General features: G+C 42.5%; 1 long non-coding RNA gene across 4 annotated transcripts; it reads right to left on the minus strand.

Moving 5' to 3' along the window:
- Nucleotides 1–1,122: 1,122 nt before the first annotated feature.
- On the minus strand, nucleotides 1,123–5,119 carry LOC119267748. 4 transcript variants are annotated; one of them, XR_005132583.1, is made up of 6 exons: nucleotides 4,699–5,119; nucleotides 4,309–4,441; nucleotides 4,010–4,084; nucleotides 2,887–3,058; nucleotides 1,775–1,877; nucleotides 1,123–1,671 (listed from the first exon to the last, which is right to left on the minus strand). It is a non-coding gene; the product is annotated as an uncharacterized LOC119267748 (long non-coding RNA). The 4 variants fall into 4 exon arrangements; XR_005132581.1 differs by having other exon boundaries at nucleotides 4,309–4,555; XR_005132580.1 differs by having other exon boundaries at nucleotides 4,309–5,119.
- Nucleotides 5,120–14,520: the final 9,401 nt, after the last annotated feature.

The raw sequence follows: 14,520 nt of genomic DNA on the forward strand, positions 1-14,520 counted from the left end.
CCCAAGTCGGAAAAATGTGTCTTCATAGGATACCCAAAAGAGACTGTTGGGTACACCTTCTATCACAGATCCGAAGGCAAGACTTTTGTTGCTAAATTTGGAATCTTTCTAGAGAAGGAGTTTCTCTCGAAAGAAGTGAGTGGGAGGAAAGTAGAACTTGATGAAGTAACTGTACCTGCTCCCTTATTGGAAAGTAGTTCATCACAGAAACCGGTTTCTGTGACACCTACACCAATTAGCGAGGAAGTTAATGATGATGATCATGAAACTTCAGATCAAGTTGTTACTGAACCTCGTAGGTCAACCAGAGTAAGATCTGCACCAGAGTGGTACGGTAATCCTGTTCTGAAAGTTATGTTGCTAGACTATGACGAACCTATGAACTATGAAGAAGCGATGGTGAGCCCAGATTCCGCAAAATGGCTTGAGACCATGAAATCTGAGATGGGATCCATGTATGAGAACAAAGTGTGGACTTTGGTTGTCTTGCCCGATGATCGGCAAGCCATTGAGAATAAATGGATCTTCAATAAGAAGTCTAACGCTGACGGTAATGTTACTGTTTATAAAGCTCGACTTGTTGCAAAAGATTTTCAACAAGTTCAAGGGGTTGACTACGATGAGACCTTCTCATCCGTAGCGATGCTTAAATCTGTCCGAATCATGTTAGCAATTGCCGCATTTTATGATTACTAGTTGACCCGTTGCGCCAAATGGCGCAGAGACCTGCTAAAACCATTTTGTCAATGAAAATAGTTTCATTTTGCAAGGACATATTCGATACTCGCAGTAGAGAGCCCATGTGTTAAACCATGCTATTTTGAGAATATGTATCACACTACGAAATCCGAGTTTGGAAAAAAATTGTATAACATGACCCATTGCGCTAAATGACACTGTGTCCCATTTGAAACCATGCACTTGTTAAAAATATTTGCATTTTTTCAGTAACTGTGTTTGAGAAAATACATGCAGGAAAACTTAGTAAAAGTTTAATTGATTGTGTGTTTAAGCTCACATAAAAGGCAAGATGGCAACAACATAATACAATTGTATCATGTGCAACAACCGTGAAAATTAGTTAGCTAATAACTTATTTGAAGGGAACCAAACATTTCAGAGTAGTTTATCCCACATCTCATTCTCCTTGAAAATGAGCCCAAGCGGCCAACAACAAAAATACAATTGTTTTGATACAACAACGGTAAGAGAAATGAGTATCCATCAAAGAAACCAAACATTTAAATTGGGTTTTTTAACCATGGAGGGGAGTTGCATGTGAACTTTATAGAAGGCCAACGTCAAGGAACAGCATGTTGACATGCACATCCTACTCTCGCTTCTGGTAATCCTGACCAATGCCTTCAGCAACAACCACGACAGCATGCCCCTTCTTATTTATCCTTTGATACAGGAACTCAAACAGGACTCCCTCCCCTTCAACGTGGAAATCAATCTCAAGCAGGAACTCAAACATGACTCCCTTCCCTTCAACATGGAAATCAATCTCAAGCAGCAGTCAACATCTCGGCTTCTCAGAGTGGCATGAAGAGTAATGTGGCCCGTGCACCTGCTCGTAAGTATGACAAGACCGATGCATTTCACAGCTCTCACAGCCTCCACATGTGCCGCATTGATTGCCTGCTGAGCAATCTAGAAAGAGCCTACACACTGCACTTGACAATGCAGTTCAACATATGAAACTAAGCAACTAATCTACAAAAAAAAGTCGGCTTGGCTACTTGGCATCCAACCATAAAAAGAGAAAACTCACCAGTGAGAAAAAGAACATAGGGCTTCATGGATCATGAAATTGCTGCTCCTCATGCATCATCTCCATTGGATAGTTTTTTTTTCTGAACCACTGTATGAGGGACCTGGAAGAAAGCAAGACAAAAATATAACTCAGTAAATGAAGACTGCATTTTCCAGTAAATTGAGGCCTAGTCTAGAAAAAGAGCCGAGGCTTGAGGCGGCAACTAATATGTACAGAATGAAAGAAGCTATCAAAAGTGACGCAAAAAAGAAGGGAAGAAGATTGATGACTGAAAACAAACACTGAGATTTGTAATTTTTGAACTCAAATTGAAATAGTAGGCTAGCTCAGTTTCAAATATTATTAGCTCCCCAATACTCCTATATGCAACAACTGGATAAATAACCCATAGGATAATAAAAAACAAGTTGGTTTGCCGTATAAGAAGCATCACCAAGGTTACTAACGCCATCATGACTCCAGCTTCAGCAACGCCCTCTGATAATCTAATAAAACATATAAGTTCCGTTGACCACTTATATTAAAAGGAAAGTAAAATACTTCTGTTACTTTGAAAATGACCTCAGGCTCAACTAACATTTGTTATTAGTTAAGCTCATCAAGACTGAATTCCCTGACTGACCATTAATACATCAATCCCCACACTTCTGGTTCTGTTCTTTGTAACATTGACTGATTACATGTGGCACACACTGTTGGTGCTTTTCAAAGAAGCCAGCATGTGAAAAGTAGCAGAACCACTACAGTAGAAAAGGCCATCTAGTTACTGAACCGGCCATGCATGTACACAGTACATAAACGCTGAATGTTCAACGCCATAGAAACCCCAAATGTTTTCTCTTCTTCAGCCTCTAATGCGCACTGATCGATCGCTTTATCAAGATAGAGACTGCACCCGAGAACTACTGCCACAACCGCATCCATACATGAGATCTATCGAGCATTTTCTGCAACAAATAAAGTAAAGTTTACCCAGAATCCCAACCCATATGTCTCTCCCCTCTCCTGCAACTCGCAGGACAACAAGTATAACAACCAGTATATATGGACACAGCTGCATGAGAGCACATCAAGGAACAACAGTCAAGGTGCTTGTTCAGTATACACACCTTCGCAAGCATTATCTTCTCCTTTTCATATTTGATTTCTAGCACATAATAAACATCGTCATCCATATTTCAAAGTCCTGGTTGTTAATTTTGCATCATGTGTGTGGCAATCTGGGTTCGGCAAAAAGCTCTGAATCCTTTCCTCATAATCTTCGTGTTTTAATAGTCTTCCCTGCCAAAGAATAATTATTGGAAACAAGAAACATAAGAGGTTTTATATGCTAATGATAATATGCTACATAAATACAAAAAAACGAAAAAAAATAACCAGAGATGAGATGAACAAAAAAATTGAGCTTGTAGTACAAATACCAACTACAAACACCTTATCGTAGCTTATAAGGAAATCATTTTGTCAAGCGTATAGTACAAAAACGAAATACTCTGTAGAAACATATAGATAGAAAGGCTCAATGGCAATGGGCATATCTGCAGCGGAGCCGCAACCTGAAGTATTGTTGCCATACTTATCTACGCTAAAAAGGATAGAGAGTGACCCATGTGCATTGAGGGATACACTAAAGTTAGTTTTGTACCTAAGCTTGGTTTGTGAAAAAGGCAAAAGCAATTATTTATGTGCTTAACACACCAGCAAATCAAATGCAGCCTCCACTACATGTCAATAGTTCCAAGAAAAACAAAAATATAATACGATATTTAATTATATGCATACAACAAATAGTACCACTCAGAAATTGGTGTCACCATTCCTCAAAATAGAAATTTTCAACCTTTCCAACCTTTTTTAAATTACAACAAAGAGTACCATTGTTTAAGTTTTAAGAAAAAGGAGAAGAAAAGTTGAGAACAGTGGGTTCAACATGAGATTAGAACCTACAGCAGCCACCATGGCAAGGAGCTGAGGATAGGGAAATGTGATAATTTCAAGGAGATAACTTTGTCTAGTTTTATATTCTATAATGTCGAATTTTGAAAACGTTTTTCTATTATTATGTTGACACTATGACAACATGTTTCACCAGGATAAAATCTTGTCAAAATTATTTGTCTAGTTCAAACAGGATATCAAGTTATTATGCTATATGACATGAAGTGTACACGTTTCACTTGGCAAAACAGAACATACACAGGATCGGCAAAACAGAACATGAAGTGTCCAGACCTTGGTTGTAGCAAAGGTATTCGATCCTGTTCCCCACGGACCACGGTGCAACCACAACAAGGCCATGAACATGAACTGGAAGAGGAAAATCAGCACCAAATCATGTAATATTGTCTGCACTCCACATTTTACAATTCATAACTGCACCCATTTTTTTTTCAAACAGAAAATAATTAAGAATTAAGTCTCAGCCTGGGACCCTCTAATTAAAAGTTCCATACAACAACTAAGCTAATATCCAAAGTACTCCAATCATGAAGTTTGAATAGAAAATCAAAGAGATAACAATCCTACTTTACCTGTAATTGGAATGCAGCTAATGAGATAGTTTCCATGGAGCAAATCATTCCATCTTTGAGACAATTAACACCATATGTCTTAGCTCGGAACTTCATCTACAGATAGAAAACTTCAAGGGGAGCATAACGCTAGCTAGATTTCCAAAAAATAAACATCAAGACAGAGGATTGCAATACAAGATAAAAAAGTATCTGAAATATTTCATCGGTAGAAGAAACAAATTTAATATCCTTGATCTTGACATGCCTACAAATCGGAAGAACATCAATGACATATGGAGAAGCATAAATATCAAGATCTGGAGGAGATTATTATGTGATGGTCAGTAGACACTGAGAGAGAGAGAGAGAGAGAGAGAGAGAGAGGAGCGGAGGGGAGGGGAATCTCACCTCAGCCATTGCTTGATGTTCGTGCCGCTCCCCAAAATATGCCAGTGGTCGCATGTCCCCGCCACCACACACATGGTCCTAGGCGGAGCCGTGCACCTTCTCCTGGAGCACCCCCTCGTCGGTGCCGATCTTGCGCACCTCCTCGTGCCGTACGCGTCACCGTTGTTGGCTGCTCTGGTCACGGGGTTCCTCCTGTACGGAGTGGCTCTGTACAAGCTGAGTTGCCCCGGGTCCTCGCGGTGCGCTTCGCCGCCGGCGTGCTCGTGGTGGAGCATGTGAGGACGGAGGAGGAGGAGCTCGGGGCAGGCCAGGGAGGGGGTAAGAGGAGAGATGCAGGAGGGGCGCGGCTAGGGTTCATGGGGCGGCGGCTGAGAGCCTGAGACGAGTGAGGAGGGAGGGAGGGGCGTGCGGCTTTGGGGGATTGGGGGGCCAATGGGGCAATGGGCTTTCCAGCAGGCACAACCAATCATACCTTCACACCGACGAACCCAGTCAACACAGGACGACCCAGCGACGAAGCGGCCCACCGGTCATGCACATGTGAAAGAAATAACAAGGTGAAACATGAAGTGAATATCCAATGGCTGAGGGAAGAAGAGGTGGGATTTTTACCGCGATGTGACAGCCACAAACCGCCCAATCGAGGCAGCATTCTGGAGGCAGGTTGGCTACGGTCCTTATAGGTTTAAATGAAATTTGGCAAATGGATCTCAAAACTGCATTCCTGAATGGATTTCTGAAAGAAGAGTTGTATATGATGTAACCGGAAGGTTTTGTCGATCCAAAAGGAGCTAACAAAGTGTGCAAGCTTCAGCGATTCATTTATGGACTCATGCGAGCCTCTCGGAGTTGGAATAAGCGCTTTGATAGTGTGATCAAAGCATTTGGTTTTATACAGACTTTTGGAGAAGTCTGTATTTACAAGAAAGTGAGTAGGAGCTCTGTAGCATTTCTAATATTATATGTGGATGACATATTGTTGATTGGAAATGATATAGAATTTCTGAATAGCATAAAGGGATACTTGAATAAGAGTTTTTCAATGAAAGACCTCGGTGAAGTTGCTTATATATTGGGCATCAAGATCTATAGAGATAGATCAAGACGCTTAATTGGACTTTCACAAAGCACATACCTTGACAAGGTTTTAAAGAAGTTCAAAATGGATCAAGCAAAGAAAGGGTTCTTGTCTGTATTACAAGGTGTGAAGTTGAGTAAGACTCAATGTCCGACCACTACAGAAGATAGAGAGAAGATGAAAGATGTCCCCTATGCTTCAGCTATAGGCTATATCATGTATGCAATGTTGCGTACCAGACCTGATGTGTGCCTTGCTATAAGTTTAGCAGGGAGGTACCAAAGTAATCCAGGAGTGGATCACTGGACAGCGGTCAAGAACATCTTGAAATACCTGAAAAGGACTAAGGATATATTTCTCATTTATGGAGGTGACAAAGAGTTCATCGTAAATGGTTACGTCGATGCAAGCTTTGACATTGATCCGGACGATTTTAAATCGCAAACCGGATACGTGTTTACATTGAACGGTGGAGCTGTCAGTTGGTGCAGTTCTAAACAAAGCGTCGTGACGGGATCTACGTGTGAAGCGAAATACATAGCTGCTTCGGAAATAGCAAATGAAGGAGTCTGGATGAAGGTGTTCATATCCGATCTAGGTGTCATACCTAGTGCATCGGGTCCAATGAAAATCTTTTGTAACAATACTGGTGCAATTGTCTTAGCAAAGGAATCCAGATTTCACAAAAAACCAAGCACATCAAGAGACGCTAATCTTCTTGTAATTAGTGGCATTGCATCCATGCATCATTTTCAATTCCTATTAATTTTGAAATGGGGATGACAGAAAACCCTAGCACCACTTAAACCAATTAGGGTTATTAAGAATATTTTTTCAATGAACCTGAAATGCCCTTCCAAAATGTTCATCATCTTTGCCTTGGTCTAGAACCTATGACAAAAATGATGCACACTTTTTCTAGGACAACAGAGGGTCACTGAATTAAATCATATAGTATTTGCATTTGGACATTTAAATTCAATAAAATATTTTAAATGCTCAAATAATAATAAACTAAAATGTTTATTGTTGGATATATTCTAAGCAGTAGCCATGATTAGTTTTATGATTTTTGGAAATGGCCTGGCATTTTTAATAAAGCCCTAAAGTTACAGAAAAAATAGAAAATAGAAAATAAAAGAGAGAGAGAGAGAGACTAACCTGGGCCAACTCACCTGTGCAGCCCACCTGGCGGCCCAAGTGGCCGGCCCAGCCCCCCAGCGCCCCTTGTCATCTTCCTCCTCTGCCAGGAGGACAACCAGGTGCGTGGCGAGCGCCGACGCTGCTCTGGCCACCTCCTGCTTCCTCCCCGGACCTTCTAGTGATGCCACGGAGACGTCCTGTGGCCCCTCCCTCCTCTCCCTGACTCTCTGCTCTCTCCTTCGCCCCCTAGCCCCTCCACGAGCGCGACCGAACGCAGTCGTCGCCGCCGACGAGCTCCCCCGTGGCCACAGCCATCTCCGAGCCTCTCCGACGCGCCCCCGAGCTCCGCTGTTATGCCCCGGTCCTCTCCGCCGAGCCACATGATGCCGGACGCCCTGGAGCGCCGTCGTCGACACCATCTTCGCCCTCTGCACCGACGGCCGTCGTCAACCGATTCGTCGTCACCAGGCCATCCCCGACCACGCTGAGATCACCGACGACCCCGCCGTGAGCTCCTCTACCGAACCCCTCTCTCCCCGCCGTCGTTCTCCTCCTCTAGCCCCGCTGTCCGCCGGACCCGAGAGCTCACCGCCGCCCAGCCATGTCACCGTCGTGGCCACCGCCACCTAGAGCCGCAACCGAGCGCACCACCGTGCTCAGCGTGTCTTCGCGCACCCGTAGCCACCACCAGCTCCTCCCCACGTGCCCCCTAGCTCCAAGCCGAGCACACCCGTAGCTCCGGCTACCGCTCGACCCGTCGCGGAGTCGATTCCGGTGACCCCGTGACCTGCTGCTGTCTCCACAAGATGCGCGGGAGCAAGGGCTATGCCCTGGTGCCCCCAGCGCGCGAAACCGCCGCCTTTAGCGCATTCCCGAGCCGCGCCGCCGCGTCTGGCCTTGCCGACGTCAAGCCGCCGGCAGGCCTGACCCTGTTGACCAGGGGTTTGACCCTGCTGACTAAGTTGACCCCGGGTGGGCCCAGTTTGACCCCCTGGGTCACTGACGTGTGGGCCCCAGGCCACTAACTAAACTAGGATTAGTATTAGTTTAACGCTAACTAAATTTAGTTAGTTAGCTAACCACTCACCAGTGGACCCCACTGGTCAGGTTTGACCCGGACCAGCCCTGTTGACTTGCTGGCATCACCCTGACGTCAGGCTGACGTAGTAATTACTTTCTGGAATTTTGAAATAAATCAAAAATGATTTATTATTTTCAGAAAATACCCAAAACTTCTAAAATTCATAGTAATTCAACCGTAACTCCAAATCAAACAAATTATATATGAAAAATGATCAGAAAAAATCAATCTTTCCATCTGTACCATTTTCATGCATGTTTGAACAACTTAAAGCTGCTGTATAAGAAAATTTGAATAGATGGTATTTGAAATGCCTCACATGGAGTTTGAATTTGAACCCTTGGTTCAAACCAACTTCATTTAATATGGTTGCTAGTTGCATTAGCTCAATCAACAACATATTGCCATGATATTATCATGCATCATAATTGTTGCATTGCATTGATGGTGTTCCTCTTTGTTTGCCGGTATTTGTCCCCTCTCGATAGATGTGATTCCAACGATGAGTTCGATGACAACGATGAAGAGCTATATTATCTTCAGAAGTGCCAGGCAAGCAAAAAACCCCTTGTTCATTCCGATACAATCCCACTCTCTCGCTCCTGCTATCTTTTACTGCATTAGGACAACAACGATTCAACTGTTACTTGCTGCGGTAGTTGAACTCCTTATCCTCTGCATGACCTGTCATTGCCACAGTAAATAGATGAAACCCACTAGCATGAGTAGGAGTTGTTTGAGCCCTGATGTGCCTACTCATTCATGCTTGTTTGTCATGCCTGGTATTGCTTAGAGTTGTGTCAGGTCTGATTCATCGGAGATGAATCGGAGGTGTGTGTTTTGGGTTTCGTAGTAATTTCAAAATTTTCCTACGCACACGCAAGATCATGGTGATGCATAGCAACGAGAGGGGAGAGTGTGATCTACGTACCCTTGTAGATCGACAACGGAAGCGTTAGCAGAACGTGGTTGATGTAGTCGTACGTCTTCACGGCCCGACCGATCAAGCACCGAAACTACGACACCTCCAAGTTCTAGCACACGTTCAGCTCGATGACGATCCCCGGACTCCGATCCAACAAAGTGTCGGGGAAGAGTTCCGTCAGCACGACGGTGTGGTGACGATCTTGATGTACTACCATCGTAGGGCTTCGCCTAAGCACCGCTACAATATTATCGAGGACTAGGATGGAAGGGGGCACCGCACACGGCTAAGAATATGATCACGTGGATCAACTTGTGTGTCTAGGGGTGCCCCCTGCCTCCGTATATAAAGGATCAAAAAGGGGGGTTGCGGCCGGCTAGGGAGGGTGCGCCAGGAGGAGTCCTACTCCCTCCGGGAGTAGGATTCCCCCCCTTTCCTAGTTGGAATAGGATTCGGGAGGGGGGAAAGAGGAGAGAGAGAAGGAAGGGGGGCGTCGGCCCCCTCTCCTTGTCCTATTCGGACTAGGGGGAGGGGCGCGCGGCCCAGCCCTGGCCACCTCTCCTCTCTTCCACTAAAGCCCACTAAGGCCCATATACCTCCCGGGGGTTCCGGTAACCTCCCAGTACTCCGGTAAAATCCCGATTTCACCCGGAACACTTCCGATATCCAAATATAGGCTTCCAATATATCAATCTTTATGTCTCGACCATTTCGAGACTCCTCGTCATGTCCGTGATCACATCCGGGCTCCGAACAAACTTCGGTACATCAAAACTCATAAACTCATAATATAACTGTCATCAAAACCTTAAGCGTGCGGACCCTACGGGTTTGAGAACAATGTAGACATGACCGAGACACGTCTCCGGTCAATAACCAATAGCGGAACCTGGATGCTCATATTGGCTCCTACATATTCTACGAAGATCTTTCATCGGTCAGACCGCATAATAACATATGTTGTTCCTTTTGTCATCGGTATGTTACTTGCCCGAGATTCGATCGTCGGTATCTTAATACCTAGTTCAATCTCGTTACCGGCAAGTCTCTTTACTCGTTCCGTAATACATCATCTCACAACTAACTCATTAGTTGCAATGCTTGCAAGGCTTATGTGATGTGCATTACCGAGAGGGCCCAGAGATACCTCTCCGACAATCGGAGTGACAAATCCTAATCTCGAAATACGCCAACCCAACATGTACCTTTGGAGACACCTGTAGAGCACCTTTATAATCACCCATTTACGTTGTGACGTTTGGTAGCACACAAAGTGTTCCTCCGGCAAACGGGAGTTGCATAACCTCATAGTCATAGGAATATGTATAAGTCATGAAGAAAGCAATAGCAACATACTAAACGATCGGGTGCTAAGCTAATGGAATGGGTCATGTCAATCAGATCATTCACCTAATGATGTGATCCCATTAATCAAATAACAACTCTTTGTCCATGGTTAGGAAACATAACCATCTTTGATTAATGAGCTAGTCTAGTAGAGGCATACTAGTGACACTCTGTTTGTCTATGTATTCACACATGTATTATGTTTCCGGTTAATACAATTCTAGCATGAATAATAAACATTTATCATGAAATAAGGAAATAAATAATAACTTTATAATTGCCTCTAGGGCATATTTCCTTCAGTCTCCCACTTGCACTAGAGTCAATAATCTAGTTCACATTGCCATGTGATTTAGCACCAATAGTTCACATCATTATGTGACCAACACTCAAAGGGTTTACTAGAGTCAATAATCTAGTTCACATCGCTTATGTGATTAACACCCAAAGAGTACTAAGGTGTGATCATGTTTTGCCTGTGAGAGAAGTTTAGTCAACGGGTCTGCTATATTCAGATCCGTATGTATTTTGCAAATTTCTATGTCAACAATGCTCTGCACGGAGCTACTATAGCTAATTGCTCCCACTTTCAATATGTATCCAGATTGAGACTTAGAGTCATCTAGATTAGTGTCAAAATTTGCATCGACGTAACCCTTTACGACGAACCTTTTTGTCATGTCCATAATCGAGAAATATATCCTTATTCCACTAAGAATAATTTTGACCGCTGTCCAGTGATCTACTCCTAGATCACTATTGTACTCCCTTGCCAAAATCAGTGTAGGGTATACAATAGATCTGGTACACAACATGGCATACTTTATAAAACCTATGGCTGAGGCATAGGGAATGATTTTCATTCTCTTTCTATCTTCTGTCGTGGTCGGGCTTTGAGTCTTACTCAATTTCACACCTTGTAACACAGCCAAGAACTCTTTTCTTTGACTGTTCCATTTTGAACTACTTCAAACTCTTGTCAAGGTATGTACTCATTGAAAATACTTATCAAGCGTCTTGATCTATCTCTATAGATCTTGATGCTCAATATGTAAGCAGCTTCACCGAGGTCTTTCATTGAAAAACTCTTATTCAAGTATCCCTTTATGCTATCCAGAAATTTTATATCATTTCCAATTAGTAATATGTCATCCACATATAATATCAGAAATGCTACAGAGCTCCCACTCACTTTCTTGTAAATACAGGCTTCACCGCAAGTCTGTATAAAACTATATGCTTTGATCAACTTATCAAAGCGTATATTCCAACTCCGAGATGCTTGCACCAGTCCATAGATGGATCGCTGGAGCTTGCATATTTTGTTTAGCACCTTTAGGATTGACAAAACCTTCTAGTTGCATCATATACAACTCTTCTTTAAATCCATTAAGGAATGTAGTTTTGTTTATCCATTTGCCAGATTTCATAAAAATGTGGCAATTGCTAACATGATTTGGACAGACTTAAGCATCGCTACGAGTGAGAAAATTTCATCGTAGTCAACACCTTGAACTTTGTCAAAAACCTTTTTCGACAAGTCTAGCTTTGTAGATAGTAACACTACTATCAGCGTCCGTCTTCCTCTTGAAGATCCATTTATTTTCTATGGCTTGCCGATCATCGGGCAAATCCATCAAAGTCCATACTTTGTTCTCATACATGGATCATATCTCAGATTTCATGGCCTCAAACCATTTTGCGGAATCTGGGCTCATCATCGCTTCCTCATAGTTCGCAAGTTCGTCATGGTCTAGTAACATGACTTCCAGAACAGGATTACCGTACCACTCTGGTGCGGATCTCACTCTGGTTTACCTATGAGATTCGGTAGTGACTTGATCTGAAGTTACATGATCATCATCATTAGCTTCCTTACTAATTGGTGTAGTAGTCACAAGAACAGATTTCTGTGATGAACTGCTTTCCAATAAGGGAGCAGGTACAGTTACCTCATCAAGTTCTACTTTCCTCCCACTCACTTCTTTCGAGAGAAATTCCTTCTCTAGAAAGGATCCATTCAAAGCAACGAATATCTTGCCTTTGGATCTGTGATAGAAGGTGTACCCAACATTTTCTTTTTGGGTATCCTATGAAGACGCACTTCTCCGATTTGGGTTTGAGCTTATCAGGTTGAAACTTTTTCACATAAGCATTGCAACCTCAAACTTTAAGAAACGACAGCTTAGGTTTCTTGCCAAACCATAGTTCATACGGTGTCGTTTCAACGGATTTAGATGGTGCCCTATTTAACGTGAATGCAGCTGTCTCTAATGCATAATCCCAAAACGATAGTGGTAGATTGGTAAGAGACATCATGGACATCATAGTTCGCACCATATCTAATAAAGTACGATTATGATGTTCGGACACACCATTATGCTGTGGTGTTCCAGGTGGCGTGAGTAGTGAAACTATTTTCACATTGTTTTTAACTGAAGGCCAAACTCGTAACTCAAATATTTTACTTCTGCGATCATATCGTAGAAACTTTTTATTTTTGTTACGATGGTTCTCCACTTCACTCTGAAATTCTTTGAACTTTTCAAATGTTTCAGACTTGTGTTTCATCAAGTAGATATACCCATATCTACTCAAATCATCTGTGAAGGTCAGAAAATAACGATACCCGCCGTGAGCCTCAACACTCATCGGATCACATACACCAGTATGTATTATTTCCAATAAGTCAGTTGCTCGCTCCATTATTCCAAAGAACGGAGTCTTAGTCATCTTGCCCATAAGGCATGGTTCGCAAGCATCAAGTGATTCATAATCAAGTGATTCCAAAATCCCATCAGCATGGAGTTTCTTCATGCGCTTTACACCAATATGACCTAAACGGCAGTGCCACAAATAAGTTGCATTATCATTATTAACTTTGCATCTTTTGTCTTCAATATTATGAATATGTGTATCACTATGATCGAGATCCAATGAACCATTTTCATTGGGTGTGTAACCATATAAGGTTTTATTCATGTAAACAGAACAACAATTATTCTCTAACTTAAATGAATAACCGTATTGCAATAAACATGATCAAATCATATTCATGCTCAACGCAAACACCAAATAACACTTATTTAGGTTCAACACTAATCCCGAAAGTATAGGGAGTGTGCGATGATGATCATATCAATCTTGGAACTACTTCCAACACACATCGTCACTTCACCCTTAACTAGTTTCTATTCATTCTGCAACTCCCGTTTCGAGTTACTACTCTTAGCAACTGAACCAGTATCAAATACCGAGGGGTTGCTACAAACACTAGTAAAATACACATTAATAATCTGTATATCAAATATACCTTTGTTCACTTTGCCATCCTTCTTATCCGCCAAATACTTGGGGCAGTTCCGCTTCCAGTGACCAGTCCCTTTGCAGTAGAAGCACTTAGTCTCAGGCTTAGGACCAGACTTGGGCTTCTTCACTTGAGCAGCAACTTGCTTGCTGTTCTTCTTGAATTTCCCCTTCTTCCCTTTGCCCTTTTATTGAAACTAGTGGTCTTGTCTACCATCAACACTTGATGCTCTTTCTTGATTTCTACCTTCATCGATTTCATCATCATGAAAAGCTCGGGAGTCGTTTTCGTCATCCCTTGCATACTATGGTTCATCACGAAGTTCTACTAACTTGGTGATGGTGACTAGAGAATTCTTTCAATCACTATCTTATCTGGAAGATTAACTCCCACTTGATTCAAGCGATTGTAGTACCTAGACAATCTGAGCACATGCTCACTAGTTGAGCGATTCTCCTCCATCTTTTGGCTATAGAACTTGTTGGAGACTTCATATCTCTCAACTCGAGTATTTGCTTGAAATATTAACTTCAACTCCTGGAACATCTCATATGGTCCATGACATTCAAAACGTCTTTTGAAGTCCCGATTCTAAGCCGTTAAGCATGGTGCACTAAACTATTAAGTAGTCATCATATTGAGCTAGCCAAACGTTCATAACGTCTGCATCTGCTCCTGCAATAGGTCTGTCACCTAGCGGTGCATCAAGGACATAATTCTTCTGTGCAGCAATGAGGATAAACCTCAGATCACGGATCCAATCCGCATCATTGCTACTAACATCTTTCAACACAATTTTCTCTAGGAACATATCAAAATAAACACAGGGAAGCAACAACGCGAGCTATTGATCTACTACATGATTTGCAAAATACTACCAGGACTAAGTTCATGATAAATTTAAGTTCAATTAATCATATTACTTAAGAACTCCCACTTAG

The sequence above is a fragment of the Triticum dicoccoides genome, chromosome 3A (genome assembly GCF_002162155.2).
Source record: "Triticum dicoccoides isolate Atlit2015 ecotype Zavitan chromosome 3A, WEW_v2.0, whole genome shotgun sequence".
NCBI classification, from domain to species: Eukaryota; Viridiplantae; Streptophyta; class Magnoliopsida; order Poales; family Poaceae; genus Triticum; species Triticum dicoccoides.